At 43.6% G+C, this 20,261-nt stretch overlaps 1 long non-coding RNA gene across 1 annotated transcript in view; it reads left to right on the top strand.

The window, feature by feature from the left end:
- The window catches only part of LOC142099345 (uncharacterized), a 258,678-nt gene that overhangs the window by 43,630 nt on the left and 194,787 nt on the right, over positions 1 to 20,261 (top strand). The window contains exon 3 of the long non-coding RNA XR_012678516.1: positions 7,437 to 7,528. This is a non-coding gene — a long non-coding RNA (uncharacterized LOC142099345). The remainder of the gene's footprint in view (positions 1 to 7,436; positions 7,529 to 20,261) is intronic.

Below are 20,261 nucleotides of genomic sequence, written 5' to 3'. Positions count from 1 at the left end.
AAAGCATTGTATATATACATCGTAATAAAGTTTTAAAATGTGTTTTGAAAAAAAAAAAAGTTTGGAGTTGGACATTAGAATGTCATCCACTTCAATGAAGTTCCTGCAATTATTCAAAAGAAAACATTCAACGCTTAACATATATGTTCTTTCCTATTTCCTTCTATATCAGGTACCCATAATCGTATAACAATCACAGTTGTCACTCTTATGTGACATGAACTTTGTTCACGCAATAATTGCCACATCTTGCTTTCTTTTGATTTGCAAACACAGAAAAGCGGTTATAGTATCATATTATGGCTGTCCTGTTGTAGATGCATTAATATTAGAGATGAGCGCACTCGGATTTACGAAATCCGAGCCCACCCGAACGTTGCCGATCCGAGACAGATCCGGGTATTGGCGCCAAATTCAAATCTGAAACTGAGGCTCTGACTCATAATCCCGTTGTCGGATCTCGCGATACTCGGATCCTATAAATTCCCCGCTAGTTGCCGTCATCTTCACTCGGGCATTGATCAGGGTAGAGGGAGGGTGTGTTAGGTGGTCCTCTGTCCTGCTATATCTCGTGCTGTTCAGTTCAGTGCTGTGCTGTGCTGTGCTGTGCTCAGTCCAGTGGTGCTGTGTCCTGTGCTCTGTCCTTCTGAGTTCCGTAGTGCTGCTGGGTCCTGTGCTGTGTCCTGTTCAGTCCAGTGGTGCTGTGTCCTGTGCTCTGTGCTTCTAAGGGCATAGTTATTTCCCCATTATTCCCAAGTTTTTAAAAAATAAAAAAAAAGTAAAAAAAAAAATAAAAATAAAAAATTTAAAAAAAAAATATAATTATAACCAAATTTACAAAACCAATCCAGCAGTATAAGCCCATTGGTACTGCAATATTACCAAGTTCACACATTCAGCAGTAAAAGTCCAGTGGTACTACAATATTACAAAGTTCACACATTCTGCAGTATCAGTCCAGTGGTGCTGTGTCCTGTGCTCTGTCCTGCTGAGTTCCGTAGTGCTGCTGGGTCCTGCGCTGTGTCCTGTTCAGTCAAGTGGTGCTGTGTCCTGTGCTCTGTGCTTCTAAGGGCATAGTTATTTCCCCATTATTCCCAAGTTTTGAAAAAATAAAAAAAAAGTTATAAAAAATATTAAAATAAAAATTTAAAAAAAAAAAGTAATTATAACCAAATTTGCAAAACCAATCCAGCAGTATAAGTCCATTGGTACTGCAATATTACCAAGTTCACACATTCTGCAGTATCTTGTGCTACATATAATGGAGACCAAAAATTTGGAAGATAAAGTAGGGAAAGATCAAGACCCACTTCCTCCTAATGCTGAAGCTGCTGCCACTAGTCATGACATAGACGATGAAATGCCATCAACGTCGTCTTCCAAGCCCGATGACCAATCTCGTAGTACCGGGCATGTAAAATCCAAAAAGCCCAAGTTAAGAAAAAGTAGCAAAAAGAGAAACTTAAAATCATCTGAGGAGAAACGTAAAGTTGCCAATATGCCATTTACAACACGGAGTGGCCCTGGCCCGTGTTCATGACTAGTGGTTCAGCTTCACCCACGGATCTTATCCCTCCTCCTCCCTCCCCCCCCTCCAAAAAATTGAAGAGAGTTATGCGGTCAGCAACAAAACAGCAAACAACTCTGCCTTCTAAAGAGAAATTATCACAAATCCTCAAGGCGAGTCCAAGGGTGTTGGTGGTTGTCAAGCCTGACCTTCCCATCACTGTACGGGAAGAGGTGGCTCGGGAGGAGGCTATTGATGATGTAGCTGGTGCTGTGGAGGAACTTGATGATGAGGATGGTGATGTGGTTATTGTAAATGAGGCACCAGGGGGGGAAACAGCTGATGTCCATGGGATGAAAAAGCCCATCGTCATGCCTGGTCAGAAGACCAAAAAATGCGCCTCTTCGGTCTGGAGTTATTTTTATCCAAATCCAGACAACCAATGTATGGCCATATGTAGCTTATGTAAAGCTCAAATAAGCAGGGGTAAGGATCTTGCCCACCTAGGAACATCCTCCCTTATACGTCACCTGAATAACCTTCATAGTTCAGTGGTTAGTTCAGGAACTGGGGCTAGGACCCTCATCGGTACAGGGACACCTAAATCCCGTGGTCCAGTTGGATACACACCAGCAACACCCTCCTCGTCAACTTCCTCCACAATCTCCATCAGATTCAGTCCTGCAGCCCAAGTCAGCAGCCAGACTGAGTCCTCCTCAATACGGGATTCATCCGAGGAATCCTGCAGCGGTACGCCTACTACTGCCACTGCTGCTGTTGCTGCTGTTAGTCGGTCATCTTCCCAGAGGGGAAGTCGTAAGACCGCTAAGTCTTTCACAAAACAATTGACCGTCCAACAGTCGTTTGCCATGACCACAAAATACGATAGTAGTCACCCTATTGCAAAGCGTATAACTGCAGCTGTAACTGCAATGTTGGTGTTAGACGTGCGCCCGGTGTCCGCCATCAGTGGAGTGGGATTTAGAGGGTTGATGGAGGTATTGTGTCCCCGGTACCAAATCCCGTCGAGATTCCACTTCACTAGGCAGGCGATACCAAAAATGTACAGAGAAGTACGATCAAGTGTCCTCAGTGCTCTAAAAAATGCGGTTGTACCCACTGTCCACTTAACCACGGACATGTGGACAAGTGGTTCTGGGCAAACGAAGGACTATATGACTGTGACAGCCCACTGGGTAGATGCATCCCCTTCCGCAGCAACAGCAACAGCTGCATCAGTAGCAGCATCTACAAAATGGCTGCTCGTGCAAAGGCAGGCAACATTGTGTATTACAGGCTTTAATAAGAGGCACAACGCTGACAACATATTAGAGAAACTGAGGGAAATTATCTCCCAGTGGCTTACCCCACTTAGACTCTCATGGGGATTTGTGGTGTCAGACAATGCCAGTAACATTGTGCGGGCATTAAATATGGGCAGTTTCCAGCACGTCCCATGTTTTGCCCACACCATTAATTTGGTGGTGCAGCATTACCTCAAGAGTGATAGGGGTGTGCTTTCAAGTGTAGTGTTTTTATTTCAATAAATATTATGTTTACACTTGCGTCTGTGTTTTTATTTACATTTGTCTTTGGGTCACTATAGGTCCCAGCAGATCTTGGGTGCCAGGGCATGCTGCCACTTATGGTTCCTCATAGGTATGCTGGTGCTTGTAGTACTACAAGCGCTAGAATGCACAGACACTTAATGGCAGCCTGGCCATGCTCTCACCTGTTGTGCACCAGGCAAAATGCTTTTATACATTATACAGGTATTATTACCCCACACCCACTGCCATGGGGTGCGAGAAGAGCCCTAGGGGTATATTTACTAAACTGCTGGTTTGAAAAAGTGAAGATACTAGTTAATTTATTTAGTACTTTCTACAAAATGACAGCTACAATCTGATTGATTGCTATAGGCAACATCTCCACTTTTTCAAACCCACATTTAGTAAATCGAGCTCCTAGTGCTTTCATCCCGTAGCTCGATACCCCTAGGGGTGAGGTTGGCTTAATTTTATCTGGACCTCATCTCCGATGGACTCCAGTCCTGTTCTGTCCAGCCTGGGGTTGGTTGTCATTATGACAGGGTGAGCCCAGGCTCCGAGTTTCCCTGCTATAGTGCCAGCAGCCCAGTGCTGGTACCAGTAGAATTAGAGGGAACCCACACTTCTTGTCCCCACCCCCTCCTGATTTTGCTAAGACCGGCATAGGCTGGCAGCACTAGGGTTGGTTAAGCTGTTGGTGCGGTGTAGGTGGGCACACACATTTTTTATAAAAAAAAAAAGTACTTGTGTTATTTTAAAAATAAAACTGTACTGTCTGTATAAATATAATAATTTATGTCAACATTATGGTTGCATTCCATATGATGATAATTGTATACTAGCGTTGCGGCCATATTATGTGTGAGGAAAGGAAACAATTATCGCCCACACAAAATGTACCTCCTTCATAACTTTAATAGGGCATTAGTTAATATACTTATTATCCCTGCTACCCTCATAACACTCTCATTTTGTTTGCAAATGAGTTCTGGTGAATACCCACACAAAAGGGGACAAATGTAGTACAAATATTCAGTGATGTTCAAAATGTTCCTTCATTATAGTACACATTTTAAAAAAAAACTGACAACAAATATTAACTTATATATGAAAGAAATTTGCAAAAAAGAAACATTTATAATTGTAAACAACGGTTCATGTTTTGCTGAGCACAGTAGTATCCAGAGGGCTACTACTTTTTGGAAAGACATGCAGATATATATGGGTGGGGAGGAAGTTGTTTGGCCACAAACACTTTTTAGGCCCATGATGTCAGACACGTGTGAAATAACAAAGTCTTACTTGGTCTAGGCTAAATAAAATTTGTGGACAACACTTTGATGCTGGCAAAAGCAGTGTTAAAAATGTTTTTACATTATAACATCAAGAAACTTACTTTCTTCAACTAGCACCTGCGGATTCTCCTCTGTCTTCACAATTGCTGTGGCATATAGAGGTGGGGAATACTCCAGATATAAGGACAACCCTTCCTCCTCGGCCTCCTGCTCCTGGCCTTCCTCCTGCTGGCTGTTCTCAGTCTCCTGACCTTCCTGCTTCTGCTCCTTCTTGGCCTCCTGCTCCTCCTCTGCCTCCAACACAAGCTTCTCTCTCACCTCACGTTCTCTTATGCGAAAGTTTAGGTGGTGGAGGACGGTGAGGCGTCCTGTTTGAGGTTTCAGGTTTTCCCTGTCTCACATTTACATAGAGACATCCAGATAATGTTAGGTTACGGTGTGAAATATCCAATACTTCTACACCAATTTCATATGGACTTGACCTGGGAGGTTTATATTAATCACACATTGAATTAGAAACATCACTATTACACAACAGGCCTTGTACTTTGTCCAATGAAGGTTATTACAACCCATATTGCATCGCAATGGGTCAGATCTAACACAAATGTAAATTTTAAATATAAACAATAGAGATTATTAGAGAACTTCTACAAATCTCTGCCTCAAATCTGCTAGGAGCTCAGTTTGTCGCCTCCATAGGTTGCTCCACCTCTGCTGGAGCTGTACTGCTATCCACCTATGGTGGAAGAGCAGGCGCAGACGCCTACATACTGCCATGCATGCATGCAGCTGTTGCTCATTCGTAAAGTACCGAACCGCTGGTCAGAAACAATTATCCATTATTGCCATCAGTACCCGTAACTCTGCATGGGCGAACGTTGCAGCTCTCATATTTACAAGTGAAAGAGACTTTTTCACATGCTGCACACTGATTTGTTTTTAGTGCATATATGGGTGTAGGCACGTCAATCGCAGGTCCTTCAATACCATATGTAAGATGGTTAACTCACCCGTCAATTATTCCCAATCATCAACCGTAACTAGGCAATCAACGCGACGTGACAACACCTACCCAGTCATACACAGGCAATCGCAGGAGAAAACACCTGCACACCCTATATAAGAGCAGAAGAGACAATCATTCAGCCCTTCCATTTTGTGAGTTCTCATAGCATCTTAGGAAATAATTTTGCTGGACCAACAAGTTTCTCTTTTCAAATCATTGATGAGTACAAGGCCCTACCTTAGACACTTTATAGGTCATATAAGTATTGTAACAAATGACTGTATTTTTACACCTCTTTAGATCAAAACATAAACATAAACTATCCACCCTCCACCTTTGTGCAACAAGAACAACATTGTAAGTACCTGACCCTATGTGACCAGCAATCACTGTATGAATGTTTTCAGAGACTGTACAAATCCAACACCACACTCGAGAACACAACAAAGTTCAAATCAAGAGGTAGAGGCTGGAGACCTGTGAGAACATGTCTTTACTGTGTGGTATATACTGAGAACTGAAAATGACTACCAGGTATTTCCTGTCAGCCAGCACTTCCCGAATAGCAAAAGGATGGCAGTGATGTCACTTCTGCCAACCACATATAGCCTACATCTGCAACCCGTATGAAACACAACTTGGACTCTTCCCTCGACCACAGTTAACACAGGCCTCTAAGAGAGGAATCGGCTATTCAGCTGACAGTCTGCAGGTAAAGGCTGCAGATCGGGTTATACACAGGTTTAGGAGTGCACCTAGGTTCAGAGATATACGGGTATAAGACATGTGTGACAAAGTAAAAGTATAAAATATGATTTAACTTACATGCTTTGAAAGTGTCTTTTCCACAGCCACTGCAGGCTGACAGGGTGTGTCTGCGTTGAAGAGTGATTACAGAGCATCTGCAGGGAACTCCTTTGTAAGGACAAGGTGCGAGTATCTATCAAGCTAAGACTGTAGGAGGAGTCTCAAGAATATAAACCTGTATTGTGCACTTGCGCATTTTGACCGATGTCAAACAGTGTCCAGTGTCTAGACAGGAAGATAATGTCTAGTCAATGATAGGTTGCCTGGTGTCATCCTGATGGAAATGTATGCTATGATATTGTGAAGGAACAAAATAAGAACTGTTTTCAGCAAAAAGTTGTCCATGTATGCATCACCTGAATTGTGCCCGTGTCACAATACTTACACCAAAAAGTGGCCTTGCCAGGCTCATTATTAATATGGTGTAAATGTATGAACACACATTTCACAACAATTTAAATTTAAACCATTCGCTTTAGTATACAGTGCATGACAAATATATACAAACAAATAAGGGGATCTCAATAATATAGAAATATATCCAACAATCAAATACAGCAGCCTTCACAAAATGGCACCTTAGTAATCTCTCGTTGTATGGTGGTGTATAATGAGATGAGTGTATGCAGAACAATATTTCTAATTTGCATTAGATGACGTTGGTGTGAAGCTGTGTTTGTTCATGGCTGTCAGCAATGACTTAAACTAGCCCCCTATCAGGCGCAGACTTTCCATTTGAAAAAACTATGTACTCCTTTATGTGCCGGGGTTTAAATTGGACTTATGTGCAGGGGCAGGCTGGGCTGGGGGGCAGGGTGGCATCCATGCCGGTCACATAGGGGTTTACCTTGGGCCTAGTCACTGGGCCACCTGCATTTTTATTCCATTAAAATGTTCCTAATAGGCTGCTGAGTTGAGATTTGTCCCCTGGGCTAAAATTTGCCAGCCCTCCCCTGGGGAATGCCTTTACTGTACATTGGCCATGTGCATCCATCCCTTTCCCACCCTGTTCCCTCCCTAAAATCGTAGTCTTCGGTGTTAGAGCAGACGTTGCTGTGTTCACGGCCCGAAAGTGGACATGCGCAGAGTGATATTGCATAAGATATGCTCAAAATTGACAGATACGTGCCTTGATGAATCAGGCGCAAACTATATAAGTTTCCCTGACAATAGCACTACAAACTCCAGTACTGCTGATATGAACATTTATTATTATTATTATTATTATTATTATTATTATAATTATTATTATTAACTTTTATTTATAGGGCGCCACAGGAGGTCTGCAGCACCGTGTAGTGGGAAAACAACCAGACAGTACACAGTATGACAGTACAATACAGTAAAGAAAGAGCTGAAGGTAACGGATCTGAAGATAAATTGTATAAGTGTGTACATATGAATTTTCATCATACTTGTCTACTTTTGGCTGGCTCCCTCCTGGAGATCACTGAAGAGAGTTGTAGGGTGAAGGCAGAAGGGGGCGGGGCTTCACAAATTGCATGATTTTGAACCCGCCCCAGTGACGTAATGCCTGTTTTGGGTCTTTTTACACTGGTAAAAAGACCCAAAGCAGGCATCATGTCGCTGGGGGATGGGGCCAAAATGGCGTGATTTGCTAAGCCTCGCAACCTCCGCCAATACACAACTCCATGCCTGCTCTCATGCGGCATAAATGCCAGCTCTCTTTGGTTTCCGGGAGACCTACCTGGAATTCGGGAGTCTCCCAAACATTCTGGGAGAGTTGGCATGTATGATTTTCATGATCATCAGGAATTTTAGTTGTTGGTAAAATTGTTATAGAAATCACATCTGCAGTAATTTTCAATAGTGAGCAGCCAGCTCCAGTCTATAAGAGAGGAGTTGGGACATATGCACTGCGTATGAAAATGTGTGGCAACCTTAAGGTGGAATAAAAATGTTTTTCTGGTTGCAGCAGCAGTAGGAAACTGCCATGAGAAGGATTTGCTATATTTCATTTGAGACCTATCTTTCAATGTTATGTTAATTGTCACATATTGAGAAAATTGAAAGCAAATTTAAAACAATATGTGAATTGTTCTTTCTAAATATGTCTGGTTCAGTATTATTGCTTCCTTGCATACACCATGAAGACACCAGGAAGCGATATTCCCAAACTAACACTGATGTTTAAATTCATACATTTTAAATGAATGCATTTGTCTAAAACACAGCAATTCTGTAATGAGATTGCTTCTTTAGCCTGTTAACAAACTGCCTGATCTGCAGATCTGGATTTATGTCAGGTTTTCGAGGCGGAGTTATTCTACTGCATTATGATACACAAGCCCCTTTCACACTTACTAAGCATTTCTTTTTTTTTTTTGGTGGGGGGGGGGGTCACACAAACCCCTGGCTAATTCAAACAAACGCAAGGAGAGAGAGAGAGTCGTCTAACAGTTCTCTATAAGGAAGGAGGGGATGCTGTCATTAGTGTGTTCTTGGTCCCAAAGGTGCAGCTAATGGATTTCACTGCCTGGCTCTCACTGACTGGCTCTCTCCTTGGAAAGCAGGGGGAGGGGAGAGTTCTGCAGAGATGCATTAAAGCACTAATCCATTACTGGAACACCTTTAGGGGAGCCCAAGTATGAGCAAAAACTCAGCCTGTCAGCAAATTTTTTTTCCACGGCAAGATATGCTCTAGCTTTAGTATGGCTGTGATGCTCAGCATCTATCCAGAGAACTAGGACACAGCACTGTGTGAATACACCTTTTGATCGTAATTCTTTAAAAGTGGATTTAAATCGGAGGAGACTAGAGCATGCACCCTATCACTGATGTTTTATTATTTAGACATTTATAAAGATCTCACTTTATTTCACTTCAGAATGAACTAACATGATAACACCAATCTCTGCATTCAGGTCATGAGATTGCAATTAAAAAGGAAAAGACACTCTTAACTCCTGAAGCATGTTAATTGCTTTGGAGGGCGCTCAATGGATATTTCACATGTTCATTGGGCAGCATTAATGTTTTTTAGATAGAAACATGACAGCAAACACAAAAAAGCAAAATTCTGCAGTGAACATATTTCTAATTCTTACCTCTGTATCAATTTGAATTAGGTAAAGAATTAAACAAAACAGCAAATTAGTTAGCATGTTATTTGGAGTGATAAAATGAATAAATAAATATAGAGTGAAAGCATTACATTTTAAAAACACAGTTGTGAGGACCACACGTTCTAGTGGGTTGTTTGAAATCACCATGGCAGATTGTTACAACCAGAACATAGTTAATTCCGGAGCTGGCAATACAGACATGTGGATATGCAATCACCAGACAGATGCGATTCTGTGCAGCTACAGCATACACAGGTGATGGAAGTGCAGTTCTTAGTCACTTATCTACGAACACACTAATACATAAAAAAAAAAACCACAGGTTAAACACTATATGGACAAAAGTATTCAGTCGCTTGACCATTACACCAACAGGGACTGTAATGGCATTGTATTCAAATACATACACTTTAATATGGAGTTGGTCCCCTTTTTGCAGCGATAACAGCTTCCACTCTTTTTGGAAAGCTTTCCACAAGATGTTGTAATGTTTCTATGGGAATTTGTGCCCATTCATTCTGTAGAGCATTTATGAAGTCAGGTACTGATGTGGGACGAGAAGGCTTGTTTTGCAATCTCCATTGCAGTTCATCCCAAAGGTGTTCCATGGGGATGAGGTCAGGGCTCTGTGCAGGCCAGTCAAGTTCTTCCACACCAAACTCATCAAACTATGTTTTTGTAGTCCTTGCTTTGTGCCCAGTCATGTTGAAATAGAAAAGGGCCTTCCCCAAACTGTTGCCACAAAGTTGGAAGCATAGCATTGTCCAAAATGACTTGGTATGCCGAAGCATTAAGATTGCCCTTTGCTGGAGATAAGGGGATTAGCCCAAACCCTGACAAACAGCTCCATACCATTATCCCTTGTCCACCAAACTTAACGGTTGACATAATGCAGTCAGGCAGTTCTCCTGACATCCGCTAAACCCAGACTCGCCCATCTGACTGCCAAGCAGAGAAGCGTGATTCATCACTCCACAGAACACGTTTCCACTGCTCCACAGTCCAGTGTCGGTGTGCTTTACACCACGCCATCTGACGCTTGGCATTGGTCTTGGTGATCTGAGGCTTGCATATAGCTGCTTGGCCATGGAAACCCATTCCATTAAGCTCCCGCTGCACAGTTTTTGTGCTTACCTGTGGAGTTCGGAACTCTTCAGCTATGGAATCAGCAGAGCGTTGGCGACTTTAACGTACCAAGTGCCTTAGCAGTCGCTGACACTGCTCTGTGATTTTACGTGTTCTTCAGCTTTGTGGCAGAGTTGCAGTTGTTCCTAAATGCTTCCACATTCTAATAACATCACTTACAGTTGACCGTGGAATATTCAGCAGGGATGAAATTTCACAAACCGTCTTATTGCAAAGGTGGCATTCTATCACACTACCATGCTTAAAGTCACTGAGCTCTTCAGCATTGCCTATTTTGTATCACAAATGTTTGCAAAGGGAGACCGCATGCCTAGTTGCCTGATTTTATACGCCTCTGGCAATGGGTCTGATCAGGGCCCTCTTAACAAGCTGACCGCAAGGTAAGTATATTCTTCTTTTTTTATCCAGGATTTTTTTTTAGTTCTGCCTCTGATGGGCCCCTTAGCCCGTAGGGCCCCCGGGCACCTGCCCATTGTGCCCAATGGAAGAGACGGCCCTGGGTCTGATGCTTGTGTGCATGCTGACACTTGTAGCGCCACAAGTCTATACTTTTAATGGTTTCCCCATCATGAAATTTGAAGTGTTGACAAATCAGAAAAATATACATATTGGCCCAATGCTGATGAAATAGTAAGCCACAGTTATAAAAAGACAAAACAAAACAAAAAAACCAAAAACACTACATTTATTCTATATTTGAGCCACTAATTTATTATTAAAAAAATTGTCCCTATAGTAAAATTCATAATATTTTTTGCCCCTCTAGAACAAAAAAGATGGTTTATTTACACTTCAATTATGCTTCCTGTTATATTAACATTGCCCTGCAGTGTAACAGTGATGTGTCTGCTAATTTCGCCTATATAATGCAGCCTGTTGTATCTGGAGATTTTAAATTCGAACTCGGGCGAGTTTGTTTTTGATCTCCCGGGAGTTTGACTTTAACACGGGAGACACAAATCGCTAGAGATTGGATTTAGGAAAGTCAAAATCACTACATAATACATATGGCGATTTTGAACTTTAAATCGCCGGTTATCTCCAGCGATTTTCAAAAATTGGAGCTCGATACATTTACCCCTTGGACAATTTCAGTGACTATCTCCTCATGGACTTGGACTCGCCTTATGGATGATCTCCCACCCATTACTTCCTCATGGACTATTTTTAGCTTTCTTGCAGGGATTTAACCCTCTGTTGCATCATAAGGTAACATAATCTGTATCTAGTAATGTACACATTGTCGCACTTTATGTTACTGTACACTTTACGCTACTGTATGCTCTATCTTATATTAATTTTCAATTTTGTTACACCGCTCTAATTTGATACCTCTCTCTGCTGACTTTTTGTGCAGTAACCTGTTAGCTGATGTTAATAATTTTCCATTGTCTCCTTTGCTGCCTCTTTCCACTTCCCACAGCCCACTCCCTCCTCCCCACTGCATTCTCTCACCCTGTGGCTCCCTCACCTAGTACCCCTGTACCCTCCATCCCTTTCTCTCACTCGATATATCCTCCTCATTTATTCCTTCTTTCCTCCATTTCTCTCCTATTCTCCCTTTTCCTCATACCATGCCTCCTTGCTCTCGTAATATATCCATTTCTCACCTCACCATATCCTCTTTTCTTATCTCTGCACACCCCCTATTCACCTGTAGCCCCACCAATCTTATCCACGTTTTCCCACTTCTCACACTCCCTTTCTCATATGCTATTTAGAACGCCATATTAATCTGCAATAAATTGCCCTCTGTCCATGACCTCTTCATATCCAACTCTCTCAACCTCCTTGCCATAACTTAAACCTGGCTCTCCTCTTCTGATTCCACTTTCCCTACTTCTCTCTCAAATGTGGGCCTCTCCTTCACCCTTTCCATCAGGCCTGGCCACTGTCCTAATGGCGGTGTGGGCATCCTCTTTTTCCCCACTTGTACCTCCAGTGTAATCCCTTCTGAGCCTTCCCTTATGTTCACCTCCTTTGAGGTCCACTCCATCTGTCTCCACATCCCATTTCCTTGATAAATTTGCAACCTGGCTCCTTCACTATCTCTTGCCAGACCTCCCCTCCATCATTCTGATGATGGAACATTAACATCCCAAATGATAACCTCTTTGACCCGAGTTCTTACTTTCTCCTCATCATCTAACCTACCTCCTCCCCCTACTGTCACTGCCTTGGCCACTCTCTTGACCTTGATTTCTCCCAACTTTGCACTCTTTAAAACTTCTCCATTTCTCCATTCCCTCTTTCTGACCATCACGTACTATACTTCACACTCTCCTCATCTCCCTTAAGTTCCCCATCACCTATACACACGCTCACTCGTGTAATGTTGACAGCCTTGACATCTCTGTCTTTTTCTCCTCCCTTGATACTCTCCTCACCCCCTTAACCACCCAACCTGGCGAACTCTCGCTATAACCTCACCCTCTCTTCTATTCTTGCTGCTGTCTAGCCTGCCACCTCTGTTTTCCACCCCAGCTCTAAATTCACACACTTCTTTAAAAAATGTTCACAAACTGCTGAACGACACTGGAGAAAATCTTGCTCCAAGGCAGATTTTCTTTACTTCAAGTTCATCCGTTCCTCCTACAGCTCTGCTCTCTCCCTAGCCAAACAATACTTATTCAAGTCTCTTATCTTATCTCAATCATCCAACCCCCTTCACCTCTTTGCTACTTTCAACTCCTTATTTTCTTCTCCCTCTCCTCCCCTTCCATCCTCCATCACTGCTACATACTTTGCCTTCCTCACCACCAAATTGATTCCATCAAAAACTAAATCTCCTCCTCCAACTTCTCTCATAGCCCCCTTGGACTCACCCACTTGCCCTACAGCCATCATCCTCTGTGCTTCTTCCACCCCGTCTCAGAATACATTCTCTACTTATGTCCTCTCCTCCATGTACTTGACCTCTTGATCCCATTCCCACCAAATTCCTTATATTCCTGTTGCCTACTGTCTGCTCACACCTTTCTCACTTCTTTAACTTATCCCTCTCCACTGGCATCTTCCTCTCTTCCTTTAAAAATGCACTTGTCTCACCCATCCTTAAAAAAACATATCTTGATCCCACCACTCTTTCTAACTATTGACCCATCTCTCTCCTCATTTTTCTTCTAAACTGCTTGAACGGCTTGTCTACAACCGTCTCCCTAGCTATCTTTCCAACAACTCCCTTCTCTGTCCCCTTCAATCTGGATTTCGCCCCTCCACTCCACAGGAACTGCCCTGCCAAAGGTCACTAATGACCCTAATGATCATCTTTCTGCCAAATCTAAAGGCCACTACTCTCTGCTTATCTCCCTGACCTGTCTGCAGCTTTTGACAAAGTTGATTAACCTTTCCTGCAGCCCCCCTTAGCACCATTGGCCTTTCCAACACTGTCCTCTCATGGTTCACTTCCTATCTTTCTAACTGCTCTTTCTCTGTTTCCACCTCGGGCTCCTCCTCCCCATCCTTGCCACTTACTGCTGGAGTCTCGCAGGACTCCGTCCTCGGCTCTCTGCACTTTTCTTTGTACACCTTTTCACTAGGTGAACTTATCAGTTCTTTTGGCCTCCAGTACCTCCTCTATGCCGATGACACCCAAATCTAACTCTCCTATCCTGATCTTCCCTTCTCTCCAAGGTGTCCTGCTGTCTCTCTGCCATGTCCTTGTGAATGTCCCATCAGTTCCTTAAATTAAACATTGCCAAATCTGAACTTATAAGGCCTGATCAATTAAGGAAAGTAAAGCAATAAAAAAGAAGTAACTTTGCACCTTGGCAAAACTAGGTTGCATTGGAAGGCAATGTAAATTTAAAATGTGATGGCAGATTTATAGTTAGGGGTAAAGCATGTCCTAGATCAGCTTTAAATTTCAGGGTAAAAATAAAGCTATCAGATATTTGTGTGCTACATGAAAAAAAGCAGTCAGTACTTAAATTATGTGCAAAATAATAAACTCATTTGCAACCCTACATTGTAACATGGTTTGCCCACAAGAAAACTTACTCCTTTTTGTCTTACTTTTCTTAATGAATCATGCCCATAGTCTTCCCTCCCTCAAGAGTCTTCCCCCTCGAATCCTCTCCATTACTATTGGTTATACCAACATCTCCTTTCTTCCCCAGGTTTGACGCCTAGGTGTCATCCTTGAATCAACCCTCTCCTTCGCCCCCCACATCCAATCCCTCACCTGATCCTGCTGCTTTAACCTCCGCTATATAGCTCATATTAGACCCTTCATCGCCATCAATGCTACTAAAACTCTCATCCACGTCCTGATCATTTCCGATCTTGATTACTGCAACCTCCACCTTACTGGCCTCCCCCACACCTGTCCTGCTCCTTTTCAGTCCATACTCTATGCTGCAGAAAGGCTATTTTTTTCTGTAACCGCACTACTTCTGCCTCCCCTCTGTGTCAAGCTCTGCACTGGCTCCCCCTTCACTACAGAATCCTCTTCAAACTCCTCACCCTCACCTCCAAAGCCCTCTCCAACTCCACTGTTCCTTACTTTTCCAACCTCATCTCCATTTATAATCCCTTTTGCTCCCTTCGGTCTGCTAACGATGGCAGCCTCACCTCCTATCTGGTTACTGCGTCTCACTCCCAGATTCAAGATTTTCTCTGTGCTGCCTCTTCTCTGAAATTTTCTCCCTCGCTCCATCTTGCTTTTTCCCATAATTTCAAATGATCCCTTAAACCCACCTGATCCAGAAAGTCTAGACTTCCAGTGTCTAACCCATCCCCTGCCAACCACAACCTGCCCCTTCTTGATCTTTCTTCACCAGTCATAATATTCCTCACCATCATTCTCAATCTCCTCCTATTCTTCTCATCACCTGCTCTTGTTCATCTCTACCTTCAGACTTCTACTTCTCTCACCCTACTCCTCTGCTTTATGTTTTGGATTTGTTGGTCACACACCACCTATGTCCATCCAGACCCCTTTTGCTAATTGCTGGGACTGTTACATATCTGTGTCCTGTGCACTGATTGAGCTGATTCCACACATCATGCTCCCCTCTTATTAGGTGTACTTGTCTGCCAGCCCTAAATTTACTTTACTGTACTTGTCGCTGCTTTGGACACTGTGTTTTGTTCTTTATCTGCTGTCATTGGTAAGCATGCTACTACTACTGCCTTTGGCAAACTGGACAGGTTTGCCAGAAAAATCCAATTCATACTACTGTAGATCTTCCACAATCTGGGACCCAGGCTTCTTAGTCTTCGATAGACTCAGCTTCTACTGCTGAGCCAGTGATTACCTTTCAGAAGGTACTACGAGCTATTACCACTTCTGTGAAGAGGGTAACGGATAAAATCATGGCAGTGCAAGTGGTCTTGTTCTTGCTACAACAGAAGTTACAGAAGATTCAGGAGCGGGTTTTACCTATGGTTCCTATGAAACATCAAATTACCAATCTTGAGTCACAAATGGTTTAGTTCAAACAAAAATGATCGGATATTGAAGGTTGTATTAGGTGCAATTGTTAGAAATCCGAAAGGTACCTGTGTCAATCAAAATTAGCACTGGCAGACCAGAGGCGCGGAGTCTAATGGATTTCCCGGTATTCACCAAGAATCTGTTAGGGCTCACGACCACCAAGATGAGCTTTTAGAACAGTTTAGAATAGAGGGGTCTGAGTTATTAAGGAGAGCAAAGCATAAAAAAGGAGTATCATTTGCACCTGGGCAAAACCATATTGCAATAGAGGGGGAGGTAAATTTAAAATGTGGGTACAGATTTATAGTTGGGGTAGGGCATGTCCTAGATCAACATTAAATTTCAGTGTAATAATAAAGTTATTAAGTATTTGTGTGTTAGATGAAAAAACAGCCAGTATTTAACTTATCCGCAAAATAATAAACTAATTTGCACCCCTTGCATTGAAACATGGTTTGTCCCAGAGAACATTTACTCCTTTTTTGCCTTAATGACTCAGGCCCGAGGTCTTCACCTTTAGCAGCCGCCTTTCTGTAGAGCTTTATATGCTCACAGGTACTCAGATGCCCCAGGTCTTAAGTTCAGAGTAATAAAAGTTCATCAATGATGGTCGTAGCGCAGTTGGACCTGGAGGCACCAGCCCAGACCCTAGTGGGTGGTCAGTAGCATGCTGAGGTCAGAGGTCCATAGCGAAACAGCGAAGTCCCGAATACAAGCCAAAAGGTCAGGGTCACAGGCAAACAGGCAAAGTCCAAGGTACAGGCAAAAGGTCACAACGGAAGATTAGGCAGACAGGAATCCAACAGCAGGTCAGCAACAGCACAGGATTGGAAACGCTATAAATGGCAGGGAAGTCCAGTCCTCCCTGCCTTAAATACCCAGAGCAGTCAATAAGAACAGGTCAGCCCAACCTGACCTAATCAGCCACAGGAGGCTGATAATAAATTATTTCCTAGTGCGTACACGCCCAGCTAATCTCCCTGCCGGGACGCAGCGTTTTGACAGCTCCGCGTCTGACTGTTGCCCTAGCAATGGCCGGGTCGGAATCCAGAAGTGCTGTCCCGGTCATCAAGGAGACGGCCGGGATGCAGGGCGCAGAGGAGAGCGAGCCGTGGCAGGATGCAACACAAGGCCCTAAGAGGAATGATGGAGAATTTCTGGAGGTAGGGCTGAGGAACACACAATAATCGGCACAGAGTAGTCAGACAGGCTGGGATCTGGTACACGGGAAATCAGGCAAAGAATAGTCAGACAGGCTTGGACCTGGAACTGGTACACGGGTGGTCCGGCAGAGAGTAGTAAAACAGACTAGGATCTGGTACACGAGTAATCAGGCAATGCGTTGTCAGTCAAGCCAAGTTCAGTACACAGGTGATCCAGCAATGCGTAGTCAGACAAGCCACGTTCCATACACAGGTGATCCAGCAAGCGTAGTTAGACAAGACAAGTTCAGTACATATGTTATCCAACAATGCGTAGTCAGACAAGCCAAGTTTGGTACACAGGTGATCCAGCAAACCGTAGTCAGACAAGCCAAGTTCGGTACACAGAAGATCAGCTTAAGGTCAGACAGGCAGAGAATGGTACAGAGAGAATCCAGCAGACACACACTCACAGGGAGCAAGAATGATAATATGAGTTTTTCAAGGAAGGGAGTCAGACACAACAGCAACAATGTTGCACTGACACAGGCTTAGTGTCAGTGCGGGGTCTAAATAGTGAAGGCATTCAAATCACCCGTCTCGACAGACGGGTCATGAGACCCACTACTTAGAAGTACTGAGATCGCACCAACGGAATGGTGCTGGAGCGTGGAGCATGTAAGTTAGTGACTGCAACAATATGCGCTTAGTGGGCCTGCCTGAAAAAGCAGAGGGTGATAGAATCAGAACCAGAATCTTGAAACATGGTTAACTCAGCGGTTTGACAAGGAGGAGTTCACAACTCCTTGAATGGGCGCACTGCAGTCCCACCCAACACCCACCTGTGGGGGCTCAGCCACACACATTTATCACGATGTGCCTCCTGCTGCTCTGCAGCATCTTCCATGAGGATGTTGCTTGCCTCCTGCAGCTCTTGTCTGCCAAGAACTATGTTGGACTTTGCCATTATATGTATCCAGCCTGCAGTACCGTTGTTCCACTAAAGGGACCACTGTGGTACTTATTCTCCTATCTGCTAGAGCTAAGTTTGTTACTGGGATGCTTAGCAGTTATCTCTAGCCTTTAAAAGACTGTCTCACCCAGCAGTCTTTGCCAGTTCATCTATTGCCTTCACTGCTGCTTGTTCTCGTGTGTGTTATTCCTGATTGATTTCTTGGTATTGACCTCTACTTGTCCCTCCGTTTTGGCATCTCGTCCTGTGACCCCTGACCCGGCATTGTTGTGACTTTGCACCTGCTTTCTCCCTGGTATCGTGGTGGACTGTCTGGCTTTGAACCATGGCTTGTTTTACTTTCCTGTGTTACTGTGTCTACAGTGTATTGGTCCCCTAGCAATCCAGCATCTACAGTCTGTAACAGCTATCCAGATATCTAGCTCCTGTGTCTGCTGTTGTTATATCTCTGTGTCTGATCCAGTCTCCTGGCGGTCTGCTTACCTGTACCTACGAGTACTCTGCCCAGCAGACCACTACACTTCTCTGCCTGCTGATCATCTGGTGGCTTGTGTATCCTGAGGAATCTGGAGTCCTGACACCTGTGACTCATTCAGTGCCTTCTAAGTAACCTGAGTCCTGACAGCGCTGACGCATTCGGCGCCTTGTGCCTCCTGAGGAACCTGGAGTCCTGTCATTCATGGTTCATCTGGTGCCTTGTGCCTTTTGAGTTATCCAGGTATCCTGACAACCATGGTTTATCCTGCTTTTCCAGCTTCTGAACCAGACCTTGTCATCTGGCTTCTGAGCACTCACTGTTTCAACTGCTGTATATTAATATTGACCATTCTCTGCATCCATGGCTTCCTGAGTTATCCATGCTATAACTGCCATACCCTGCTGCACTTGTTGTCTTACCATTTATTGCATCCTAAACCTGTGAACCTGTGTTATTATTAAACCGCTTTGTTCCACTTACGCTCTCTCAGTGATCTTCATATTGGGATTCCTGACACCAAGAGATTACATGATAAAGATTGGGAAGCTATCCTTTGTTTGGTTCGTTTTAAACTTCTTTTGTTGTTCCAGAACCAGCAGGTGGCAGTGTTCCCAGACTTTTCTATTACGGTCCAAAACAGCAGAGCTCAATTTATACAGGTGAAAAGATGACTCTGTGAGCTTTGACTCCCTTATGCTATGCTTTTTCCGACTAGACTGCGTGTTGTTGCTGAAGGTACTTTCTTCTTTGAATCACCAACTGAGGCTGCCACCTGGTTGGAACGGAATGCTCCTGGGGTCCTGGATGACACTGCTGTTTGATTCTTGTAATTGATTCTCCTTCATGCGGACTGTTATCGACCAGCATTGGTATTATATGCATACTAATGTGGTTTAATTATATCTTACGCTATTTTTTATTGTGTGTTTTATTTTATTTCTTATTTGCTGGGATGCTGTTCTACTGGGGTGGGTGCAGCACATAGCAATATGAGTTGAGTCCCCTCTCGAATTATTGGCTTTGTGGTAACTCTTCTCTTTCTAGGCTATATTGAGTGGGCTATATTGTTGATTATTTCACTGTGGGCAATAATGGTTAGGGGGGCCATTACTGTGGGGCTTGCAGTCTCCCCTCTCCTGTCTTTTCTCTTTTTCTCTTTTCTTTTCCGTTTCCCTTTTCATTTGTTCTTTTTTTTCTTCTTGGTTGAGGTAACGATCACTCCCTGAATATAACATTCTCCCCCTTTTATCCTATGTGAGGTTTTTTTTGTAAGTAAGGAATAAGTGTGTAGGATTGTCTTGGGGCATGGTACTTTGTTTGTTTGTGATTCAGGTGTGTCTGTTTTGCGGCTGCATATGCAGGGTGGGTTTTTTGGGAGGTCTGTGTGATGTGTTTTGTAGTGTTAGGTACTGTGTCATGTTTTTTGAAATTTATTTATTTATCTGTACTACAGTTCAATATTGTTATTTTGTGCTGTTGCCGAAATTGAGTAACTGGGTGTCTATTCGGGCTCAGGTTGGTTCTGTTTCTACTTTTGTGGTTTCTTAATGTTTCCTTCTGTACTATGGCAGGTAGACAAACTGTCACGAACTGGGTAGTTGGAAGGCCTCACCTGCTGGTATCAGCGCTGCTACGTAAGGAGGCATTGAGTCTAACCACGCCCCAGGTTTTCACCAGGGAACCCCGCAAGGAGTTTTGGACTTGGCCGCTGGAATGTGTCGGTCGCGGCACTCCCAGGTAGCTACCAACGAGGTCTGGTGAACAATCGTAGCCCACAATCCGGGGTCAAAACTGAGCAGCAAAAAGGTACAGAGGAATCAGGCAAGAGAGT

The sequence above is a fragment of the Mixophyes fleayi genome, chromosome 8 (assembly GCF_038048845.1).
Source record: "Mixophyes fleayi isolate aMixFle1 chromosome 8, aMixFle1.hap1, whole genome shotgun sequence".
NCBI classification, from domain to species: Eukaryota; Metazoa; Chordata; class Amphibia; order Anura; family Limnodynastidae; genus Mixophyes; species Mixophyes fleayi.
This window is presented reverse-complemented; position numbering and strand designations above follow the sequence as displayed.